The sequence below is a fragment of the Mobula birostris genome, chromosome 3, assembly GCF_030028105.1.
Source record: "Mobula birostris isolate sMobBir1 chromosome 3, sMobBir1.hap1, whole genome shotgun sequence".
In the NCBI taxonomy this organism is placed as follows: Eukaryota; Metazoa; Chordata; class Chondrichthyes; order Myliobatiformes; family Myliobatidae; genus Mobula; species Mobula birostris.
The window spans coordinates 192,633,828-192,643,070 of NC_092372.1; positions in this window are offsets into that span (position 1 = coordinate 192,633,828).

Here is a 9,243-nt window from a genome sequence, read left to right on the forward strand (position 1 = left end):
GGAATTTGAAGTTCTCAACCCTCTTGTCCTCAGCACCATTGATGTAGACAGGACCATGTGCACTGCACCCCCGCCCGCTTCCTGAATTCAATGACTAGTTCTTTTGTAAAGGGAAAGGTTGCTGTTATAACACCAGGTTACAAGGTTCTCTATCTCCTTCTTGTACTCCGGCCCATTGTAATTTGAGATACAGCCCAATGCAGTGGTATCATCTTCAAACTTGTAGATGGAGTCAAAGCAGAACCTGGCCATACAGTGAAGAGATTTGGGGGCCAAAGATGCAGCCTTGTGGGGCACCAGTGTTGAGAATAATCATGGCGGAAGTTTAACTGCCTATTCTTACTGACTGTGGTGATTCAAGGGTAGAGTTGCAAAATGGATGCTGAAGGAATTTGTCTTCCATATTTTGCACAATCTCATTACTTGCGCTCAGGGATACCCAATTAAGTATTTCCCTTACATACAGCAAAAAGAGGAAAGGCATCAAAAGTCGGGGCAATCACACCAATTATACCATATTACACACTTGATTTAACTAATTACCTTGTGTCCATGCTCCTGCATATTTTAAATGTTCCTCTGCCTCTCATTATGGTCCTTTCACTGTTACCCTAGTCTTGCTGTGTAGGAGACTGCTTATGACTGTGCAGGAAAACTTTGAGTCATACTGTGCCGAGGAAAGAATCTGTACAATGGCGTAGTGGTTAGCATAATGCTCTTACTACATCGTCATTTGGGATTCAATTCCATCATTATCTGTAAGGATTTTATACATTTTCCTTATGACTGTACGGGATTCCTCTGACTGCTCTGCTTTTCTTTCACAATCCCAAGAGTGGAGGACCTGTTTTAGTTCAGTATCTCCAAATAAGTAATATAACATTAAAAACAAACAAACTTAAAAACCACAAGAGATTGTGCAGATGCTGGAATCTCGAGCAACACACACAAAATGTTGTCGGAACTCGGCAGATCAGGTAGCATCTACGGAGGAAAATAAGGAGCCAACGTCTTGGGCCGAGACCCCTCAGCAGGATTGGAAAGGAAGGGGCAGAGGCCAGCATAAGAAGGTGAGAAGAGCACAAGATGGCAGGTGATAGGTGAGACCAGATGAGAGGGAAGGTGGGTGGGTCTGGGAGGGGGAGACTAATGCGAGGCTGGGTGGTGTTAGGCAGGAGAGGTAAAGTGCTGAAGAAGGAGGAAACTGATAGAACAAGGTAGTGGAACATGGGATAAAGGCAAGAAAGTGGGAAAGAATGGAGAGATGATGGGCAGGTCATGAGGAAAGTGGAACGGAAAAGAATGGTGAAAAGGGCCAGCCTTTCTCTTGTGTTTTCCTGCCGCTTTCCAAATTTTTCAATTCTCTATAAATTAAATATGTATCTCGCCCTTGAAATATATTCAATGTCTTAGCTTCCAAAGCTCTCTGCATTAGAGAACTCCAGAGATTCACAAGAAAAGAAACCCTTCACCCTTTTGCATAAGTGGAGTCATGAGGTTCAATTCAATATTCTTCATGAACAGTGTAATGACTTTGTTATAATCTGAGTTTATCTACCTATATTTCCTGAATCCAGATCTGTTTAATAAACTCCATTCACTTGGCTGAGAAAAGTGAGACAAACATTGCTGTACTTGCTATCAAAAGAACTGCCGGTGCTGGAGATAGTCAGCAGGTCAGGCCAGGTCTGTTGAAAGAGAAACAGAGTTAATGCTTCAGATCAAAGACCCTTTGTCAGAACTCAGAATGAGAAAAAGAAGCCCATTAGACCCTGGGGACCTGAAATCCCATACAAAATTATTGGCATTGGGCTGAGAATATTTTTGGTATGATCTGAAATAAAACTTCAGAAATGCTGGAAATGATTGCAAACAGTGCAACTTGCTTTGTCTCTTGTCAACATAATGAGACAGCTGAAGTAGAAGTATAAAGGCTTGAGTTAGGCATCAAGGAATTGTCACCTGCTCTTATAAAAGATCTCGGATCTGAAAGGTTAACAGTTTCTCTTCCCAGAAGAAGAGTCTCAACTCAAAATTTGGACCATCCATTTCTCTTCACAGACACTACCTGACCAGCTGAGTTCCTCTGGCTTATTGTTTCTTACTCCAGGTTCTAACACCAGCAGTCTCTTGTTCTCCTCTTTCCACAGATGCTGCCGAACCATCTGAGTGTTTCCAGTGTTTTCCATTTTTATTTCAGATTTCTACCACGTGCAGGTTTTTTTTTATTTTTCAAGGATTTTTTTTCTCTCTGAGCCTTGATGTGCTGTTTATCCATCGGAAAGATGGATGCCCCTTCCCAGATTGTGGGTGAACCTTGACTTCCGCTCTCATTCCACATAAAGTTGATTGTTTTACGTGTAGAAAAAAAACAAATATTATACTCATGACATCATTGTGCAGCCAACAGTCAAAGAAACCACAAAGCCCATTATTTTAACGTTCCTTTTGCAGCAGACATAATATTTAGATTGCACCTAAGACAGCGAACTAGAATGCAATGTTTTTCAATTTTGTCATTAGCCATCATTGTTAGAATGAGTTTTTGTTTAAAAGAAAATAACTCATTTCCTGCATTTCTAACTATGAAGATTATCAGTGCAAAAATTGGGTGGATGGGTAGATAAGGTTTGAGTTGGTTGGTGATGATATAACTCGATATATCATTATTTCAGAATATATTATTTCCTAAATCTGATGCTTCAGAGCAGAAAATAATGGAAATATTGTAAAGGAATAATGTGTCAGATGGAGAAGAAAGCAGTGTCTAAACACCTTCAACAGTGAGGGTTAATATGACATTTCTCCTCACCCTTAGTCAATGGTTCAATTTAAGAGAACGTATACAGTGTACAGCCTGAAATCCTTACTCTTCGCAGACATTAACAAAATGGAGGGAAACACCCCAAAGAATGAATGACAGAAAAACATTAGAACCCCAAAGCCCCCCTCACATGCACAAGCAGCAGTAAAAGCATCAACCCTCCCCACTCCCCCTACATTCCAGCATATGCATTAAACCACCCACCGAGCAATAGCAAGCACCCAGAGACAATGAGACTGTTTAAAACTACTGTCCATTCCAATATTCAATAGAGACACAGAGGATGTCAACAGCTTGTTGTTTGGACGTTACAGTCTGCAACATCACTTATTTCAAATTCCCCTGACTCGAGAATCAGCAGACACTGTCACTGGCACAAGGGGCCTCTTTTTCAAACTTTGGCGGTGCTTCAGTCTGTAACATCAGTGAGGAATCGAGTTGTCCACGGGGCCACACCCCAAAGGTACGCATCTTCCAAGCCACTCCTGAAGATCCTGAAACTCAGGCTGATCAGCAACTTCGGAAGAGCAAGAACCCAACATCCATGCAAACGTAGTTTGAGAGCAGCTGTGGATCATGGATTCTGACTGGACCCCAGCCACCTTGAAAAGGAAAAAAAAAAGCATAAGAACAGAAGATTTAAACTATTTCGCAGATGAACTTGAAGAAGTCACCCAGGTCCGCAAAAACCTCAGGCGCGATCTTCTTCACACCACGGGGAGCAATACTAATCTCAAGAATGTGCTAGAAAACAACTCAAATCACTGGAGGAACTCAATGGGTCAGGCAGCATTTAAAGGGGGGAAATGGCCAGTGGATGTTTTGATTTGAAACCCTTCATCTGTATTGATGAAGGGTCGCAACCAAAAGGCTCAAATGTCCATTTCCTGCCACAGATTGTGCCTAATCTGCTGCGCTTCTCCAGTGCTTTGTGTTACTGGGAAGACCTTCCCTTTTTTTTGATAAACCTCTGTCATAACTCCAGTGCTTTAAGAATAATCTGGTTTAATGAATTCAGTTTCTAATTTACAATGATGAAGATTGATGCATGACTTTAGCTGTATAATTAAGTTACTGAACTAACCTGACAAACCTGTTGGAATTCTTTGAGGAGATTACAAGGATGGTAGATAAAGGGGATACAGTAGATGTATATTTGGACTTCCAGAAGGCCTTTGACAAGGTACCACACACGAGGCTGCTTACCAAGTTAAGAACCCATGGTATTACAGGAAAGTTACTAACATGGTTAGAGCATTGGCTGATTGGAAGAATCAGTGAGTGGGAATAAAAGGATCGTTTTCTGGTTGGCTGCCAGTGACTAGTGGTGTTCCGCAGGGGTCAGTGTTGGGACCACTTCACTTACTGCTGTATATAAGTGATTTAGATGATGGAATAGATGGCTTTATTGCCAAGTTGCAGATGATACAAAGATTGGTGGAGGGGCAGGTAGTGTTGAGGAAACAGGTAGGATGCAGAAGGACTTGGACAGATTAGGAGAATGGCAAGAAAGTGGCAAATGAAATACAATGTTGGTAAATGCATGGTCATACACTTTGGTAGTAGAAATAATTGTGTGGACTATTTTCTAAACTATTTTCCTGGAGAAAATCCAGGAATCTGAGATGCAGTGGGACTTGGGAGTCCATGTGCAGAACACCCTAAAGGTTTACTCGCAGGTTGAGTTGGTGATGAGGAAGGCAAATGTCATTTTCATTTCATTTCAAGAGGTCTAGAATACAAGAACAAGGATGCGATGCCGAGTCTTTATAAGGCCTCAAGGTCTCACCTGGAGTACTGTGAACAGTTTTGGGCTCCTCATCTTAGAAAGGATATGTTGGCATTGGAGAGGGTCCAGAGGAGGTTCACAAGGATGATTCCAGGAATGAAAGGGTTACCATACGAGGAATGTTTGATGTCTCTGGGTCTGTACTTGCTGGAATTCAGAAGGATGAGGGGGGATCTCATTGAAACCTTTCGAATGTTGAAAGGCCTAGACAGAGTAGATATGGAAAGGATGTTTCCCATGGTGGGGGAGTCTAGGACAAGAGGGCACAGCCTCAGGATAGAGGGGTGCCCTTTCAAAACAGAGGTGCGGAGAAATTTCTTTCACCAAAGAGTGGTGAATTTGTGGAACTTGTTGCCACATGCAGCTGTGGAGGCCAGGTTGTTGGGTGTATTTAAGACAGAGATTGATAGGTGCTTGATTGGACATGTTATCAAAGGTTACGAGGAGAAGGCCGGGAACGGGGGTTGAAGAGGTGATTTTAAAAAAAGGATCAGCCATGATTGAATGGCAAAGCAGACTTGATGGACTAGATGGCCTAATTCTGCTCCTACGTCTTATGGTCTTAGAATATCCAAACAATTGATCCAGAGGTGCAAGCTGATATCCCACAGTAGTAGCTAGGGAACTTAAATTCAAATAGTTAAATACTGTTAAGGAGTTGAAGGAAAAGGCTAATCTCAGGAATGGTGACAAGTTTGTTTAAAAAAACCTATCTGATTTGATAACATGAAAGAATCCAGCATCATTCTCATTCTAGCCTACGAATGACTTCAAACACAAAGATCGCGGGGAATTAGGAGAGACGACAGGCATTCACATTGCCATCAGTGTCCATATCCATGAACAAAATGATCATTTACACCCATTACTCCACAAGATAACTAAACACATCACCTCAATGTGGCTCAATATGTTTTTTAACTTGCTTTGCACGATTTAAGTTCACTATTATGATGTAAGATCATCAACCTCTCCACAGATTTTGCTGACCTGCTGGCTATCACCAGCATTGTGTTTTTATTTCCTTTGGAGTTATTGCCAACATTCTTTCCTGAACCATTACAGCAAACACCAAATTAACTACAGATTCATCTCGCTATTCTTTGTGGGATAATGTTTTCCACAAAATGGTTGCCACATTTAACTAGGAGCAGCATTGTTCTATAAAAGTACTGCTGTGTATTTAAACTTCAGTGATTTTTGAGTAATTTTGTGAATATATTGTTTGATTATGCATTCTTTGTACGTTTACATAATTTATCATGGGTTAGATGTAAGAAGTGCGTGAATAGCATATGTCACTATGTCACCATATCATATGCGAGTGGGTTCATTAAAGTAAAATGAAATGCCCAGGCTCCTATATTTTTCTTTTGATTCATTTCTGGAGTTACAAAACATACAAGCATGTTACTATGTGAGACAAAGTAGGAAATTTTGTGAGTGCAGTTTATTTTATATTTCCACTGCAATAAAAGAGCTCTAATAAATCAGATATTAGCTTTATTTGTCACAAGTGCATTGCTTGGCAGCCCACTATTGTCCCCATGTTTCCAGCACCAACATAACGCACCCACAGCTCACTTACCCTAACTGCATGTCTTTGGAATGTGGGAGGAAACCAGAGTACCCAGAAAATTCCAACACAGTCATGGGGAGAATGTAAAAACTCCTTATGGATAGCAGCGTGAATCGAACCCGATGTTATGTCTGGTGTTGTGTGGCTACACTGATGTGTCATCCCAATTAGCCAAGTGAGCGCTTTTCATGTATGGGTCCAAACAGTGCCATAAAACCACTCCTAGAGTTACTGCCTGACCAGCCACCACCATTTGTAATTGGGGAAACTGCAATATTGCCCCTTCTCCAGCTAAAGTCATCATAATATAGCAACCTGCGCTCTGCTGCTCTTGTATTGCTTTTTGTACTTCAAAATTCATTGAATTATTTAACTTCTTCCATAAATAACCATGTACATTGACTTTATTTTATAGGCATCCATTAGTCTCGTGAGATCATGGATTTGTGCCTTGGAAGGTTTCCAGGGTGTAGGCCTGGGCAAGGTTGTATGGAAGACCGGCAGTTGCCCATGCTGCAAGTCTCCCCTCTCCACGCCACCGATGTTGTCCAAGGGAAGGGCATTAGGACCCATACAGCTTGGCACCGGTGTCATCGCAGAGCAATGTGTGGCTAAGTGCCTTGCTCAAGGACACACATGCCGCCTCAGCCAAGGCTCGAACTAGCGACCTTCAGATCACTAAACCGACCCCTTAACCACTTGGCCACGCGCCAACATGTTGACTTTATTACATCCACAAAATTCAATGAAACCATGATTGGGAGAGCAGAGCTGTCCTGATCTAAAAAAGGCCCCAAAAGGAGGTTTGCATGAGTAGGGAGTAGGCAGAATTTATGAAAGGAGAATCAAAATCAAAAAGTGGGACATAGCCTCAAGACACAGGGAAGTAGATTTAGGTTATGGGGAAAAGGCAGATAGGTGGAGATGAGTCCATGGCCAGATCAGCCATGATCTTATTGGATGGGGGAGCTGGCTCAACAGGCCAGATGTCCTACTCCTGCTCCTGTTTCTTATGTTCTTATGTAAAGGAAACCAAATTCTTCCATTTATTTAGCCTTTTTGTGCCATCTTGAAGTTTGGTCATGATGTTAATGTGGGTACATGACAACCAATTTGACCCCAGCAATGTTCTAAAGTAGTATGGCATTGGCAGAATTTATTTTGGAACTCGATCGTGGAGAATTTTCACGGACTATCAGGATAATGTTCTTGCACTTCGTTTTTTTTTAAAAATACTATTGCGGGATCTTTTAAATCCTCCCAAGGCAGCAGAGATAAGGAATGCAGCAAGGCTACAGGTTAACCCTTCAAGATCACCCTCTATTCACAAGCAGCGATATCACACACAGACACAGCATATAAGAAAGATATAAGCCAAATTATTGCCTCCCCCAAAGATACATGAGAGTTAGGCCAAACGTGAATGAAAGGTATGATGAATTCATAAAAGAAATTGACACCTCCTCTAAGTAAGCATATGTCCTGAGGTATGCAAGAGAGATTTGTAGAACAAGATGGAAACATCTTATTCTTAGTACTTTAGAAACGTGGATGGAAACTTGTAGGTGTTGCAGGCCCCAGTACTTCCCAATCCTGGTGACTGCCATAGGCTGCAGAGCCTGTTGTTGTGGGATACAGCAGTGAGAAGCACACCCAACACCAAAATACATTCCATGCTGAACTTGGGAAGGAGGGCCCCACTGACATGTCATGATTTGCACATCCTTATCTGGTTGTTTTCTGTGATCTATGTATGGCAGGCACATAACCTTTCACTCACATTTCTGGGCTTGCGTCCAAATAGGCATCTGTAGCAAGAGTGAAGCTAATTTCAGTTTTTTGGTAGTAAAATAATATCACTAATATCACTCACTTGACCAATTGGTAAATATGACATTTGCCTTTTTTTTCAAGCTCCAATGCTCTGCAGCCTCTTATAATCCTATGCACCGACATCTTTATACCAACTAGAATGCTCTCCACCATACTTCTGTAGAAAGTTGCAAGAGTGTTTAATGACACACCAAGTCTCCTTAAACTCCTAATGAAGTAGAGCCACTGGTGTGTTTTCTTCATGATTGTATCAATCTGTTAGGCATAGGATAGATTATGAGTGAACTCGAAGTGGTGCAGCTTGAGAATCACAATTGCATCCAAGTCTGTACAATAAAGATGCTTTAATGTGATTGGACAATCTATCACTGCTGAAAACCAAAAGGAACTGCGGCTGTACTGTCCACGCAAGGGGGACTCCTTGGAAATGAGGCTGTCACTCGAGCTACTAGTGCATTAAAAAAAAGAGGTGTTTGACTCCCAATACCGACCACCTTGCTGGCAAACATACAGTCTCTGGCAAATAAAACTGAAAATCTCAGAGCTGGGGTGCTGTATCATAGGGACACAAGGACCACTTGTGTCCTTTGTTTCGCAGAATACTGGTTAACTCATTCTGTACTGGACACAATGATTCAGATTGACAGGTTCACTATACACCATCAGCATAGGTCTGTCAAGTCTCTCAAAATCAGAAGTGTAGGTACGCGCCTCATGATCAGTTTCTCTTGGTGCAAAAATATGTCAGTGTTGTCCCAATTCTGCTCACCAGACCTGAAATACCTTGCAGTGAAGTGTCATCCGTTTTACCTGCTGCAAGAGATTTCTGCAATCATTTTGGTAGTGGAATGCATTCCACCTCAGGTGAATGTCATACAAGTTTTAGATGATCTGAGCAATAGGGTCAACATGCCAGCAGATCACACCCTGACCCCTTCACCATCATCTTGGGAGATTTTAACCAGGCCAGCCTGAAAAGGTCAATAAATTCAGGGATTCATCTTGGAACCTGGATGACTATGCAGCAGTTGTTGCCGACTTCATTAAAATCTGCGTGGATGAGTGTGCCTACAAAAACTTGATGTACATTCCCAAACCAAAAGCTGCGGATGAACCAGGAGGAACATTGACAGCTGTGGGCTAGGTCTGTGGCATTCAAGTTGGGTGACCTAGGTCTGCACAAAAAAAACAGGTATGATTTGCAGAGGGCTATTTCAA